We start from the raw sequence: 2,916 nt of genomic DNA on the forward strand, positions 1-2,916 counted from the left end.
CTGTACGACAAAAATTTAAACTTTTTAAATAATTGGTAATCCAAGGGTTGTTGATATAAAAATAGAGCAATGTTGATGAAAAATCATAGCGTTGTTTTTTTTTTCTTTTTTTTTCTTTTTTTTGTGATTAATGAACTAAATTTTCCGGTGTGAACTTTCAAAATTATGCAATACCTCCAAGTGCAATGCAAAGGAAATAGTCAGTGTTCATAAAGGTAAAAAATTTCAAAATAATTTCATCAATCGTAAATTAGAGTATTAATTAAGACGCAAATTAGAGTATTGATTAAGGAGTAGATTAAAAATCATCCTGATCTCTCCTGGTGATTTGCTGAGATTACGATAAAATTTTAAAGGTATGAAGTCCCACACTTCAATATAAATTGCCTACCCTTTATTCGTTTATAAATGTAGGAAAAATCGAAAATAGAATATTATACAGGGTCAATTATCTAAAGATTATGAAATCCATCTAAACTTTATTGTACTACTCATCCAAAAATTATCATATATATATATATATATATATATATATATATATATATATATATATATATATATAATGTACATAAATATATATATATATATATATATATATATATATATATATATATATATATATATATATATTCATATATATATACTGTATATATATGTATATTGAAATATATATATATATATATATATATATATATATATATATATATATATATATATATATATATATATATATATATATGTATATTGAAAGATATATATATATATATATATGTATATTGAAATATATATATATATATATATATATATATATATATATATATATATATATATATATATATATATATATATATATCGAAAATGATCGAAAAAAAGGAATTTCTTGAAAGGCAAAATATGTCCTCTACGAATCCATGATCATTACGAATCACTAACAGAACTATACGAAACAAATATTATGTAGCTACCAAACGCTCAAGATAATAAGATTTATATTCAAAATAACATTGTGTTAATCTTAAAGTGATAATTGATATACAGATAGGGAAAATTAATCTTTGTAGCACCTAAAACTGTAAGTGAACAATAACTTACTGTATATATATATATATATATATATATATATATATATATATATATATATATATATATATATATATATATATATACACATATATATAATTTATATACATATATATATATGTGTGTATATATATATAAATATACATATATACAGTATATATATATATATATATATATATATATATATATATATATATATATATATATATGTGTGTGTGTGTGTGTATACATATATGCATTTATGTATATATATATATATATATATATATATATATATATATATATATATATATATATACACAGAAAATGCAGTTGTTTCTATTCCACTGCAGGATAAAGGCCTCAGGCAAGTTAGGTCATGTCTGGGGTTTGGCCAGTTTTCATCACTTCATTAACCAGTGCGGATTGTTGATGTTGGGAGATCTTCGTCTGATTGCTCACAGCAAACCAAACTAGAATGGGTATCCCTGACTAGTATAGCTTTTCTAATCAAGGCAATCCATAAACCCTTTCACCAAGGTTAGGCATCCCCACTAAGAAAGAGATTAATATATACATAATTTCATATATTCTTTATCATACTAAACCCGTTAGAAATAGTTTGTCAATATGATAATACATGAAATGATTTCCAGTTTCCTACTTAGTATCTTAAAGTTGAAAGCTTCTTCAGTTATTTTAGACTCTAATTTTCCAAACATAGATCAAACCCTTTATAGATTAGTTTCAGAACAATATCATATGAAAATACAAAAATAATTGAAAATTACATTTTATTTTGTATAGGATTAGGAGTCAAATTCTCTTATTAGTGATATCTTATAATTTGAGGACAGGGATTGAATTTTCTAAGAATATAAATTTGAAAAAAAATTAGCTACTATTGTGTTAACATTAAAATGATAAAAATGCAGTATTTTATTTCTATTTTTCAATCTCTTCCTCCTACGTGAGCTGCTGCGCAATGGCCTTTCAGGTGGGCGGTTTTCTTTAATGACACCTTAATGAGCTTGATGTCCCGCAAGCCTCCTTTATTCATATTTCAAGGTCTTTTTAGCATTAGGAAGTATAGTGGAGCTCGTCTCATATGCGACATTCGGTAAAGGCAGTCTTTTGCAAAAAGAAAACAAGAAAAATATCTTCACATGTGTGCATGTGTACTTTCGTATGTAAGTGTGTGTAAGTACATAATCCTCCTTTTCCTCCATGCCTTTGCTGGTTATTTACTATAGAAACTAAGACAATAGCCATACCGCAAACTATAAAACAATGACCCTCACATCCCACATGTGTAATTCTGTCTTTAATTAAGCAGTGTAGCCTTGTTTCTAGTAACCATAAGCAAGTAATTGCAAATCTTATTCGCTCGCAGTTAAACATGTTATCGGTACTCTTGCTGTCTGGGTTGTTATCGAAATCTGTTTTTCCTCTTTGTTATATAGCATATGTACATTAACTGACCATAATCAACACTAATTGGTAAGGAAAAAAATCACTACTTACTAATATTTCCGGGGTTAATCAAAGTTTTCGTATATAAAATGACATTCAGATATACCATCCTCTTAAGATTGAGAAAAATAATATATCATATTTCATTTTCAGATTAATAAAAGATTCAGCATACTGCTGTTTTGTTCAATTCAGTAAAATTTATAAGCATTTTTGTCCATCTTCAAAAACCGTTGAAAACCTTATTGAGGAGGAAATATGTGCATATTTTAAACAGAGGTCATCCACGACATCTAAAAATGACATATGTCAAAACAAATAGTAGGAGGGTATCAGTAATCAAGGCAATTGTGTAACTTCCTGGCATTCCCTTAGAGCAGCCCG

The sequence above is a fragment of the Palaemon carinicauda genome, chromosome 26, assembly GCF_036898095.1.
Source record: "Palaemon carinicauda isolate YSFRI2023 chromosome 26, ASM3689809v2, whole genome shotgun sequence".
In the NCBI taxonomy this organism is placed as follows: domain Eukaryota; kingdom Metazoa; phylum Arthropoda; class Malacostraca; order Decapoda; family Palaemonidae; genus Palaemon; species Palaemon carinicauda.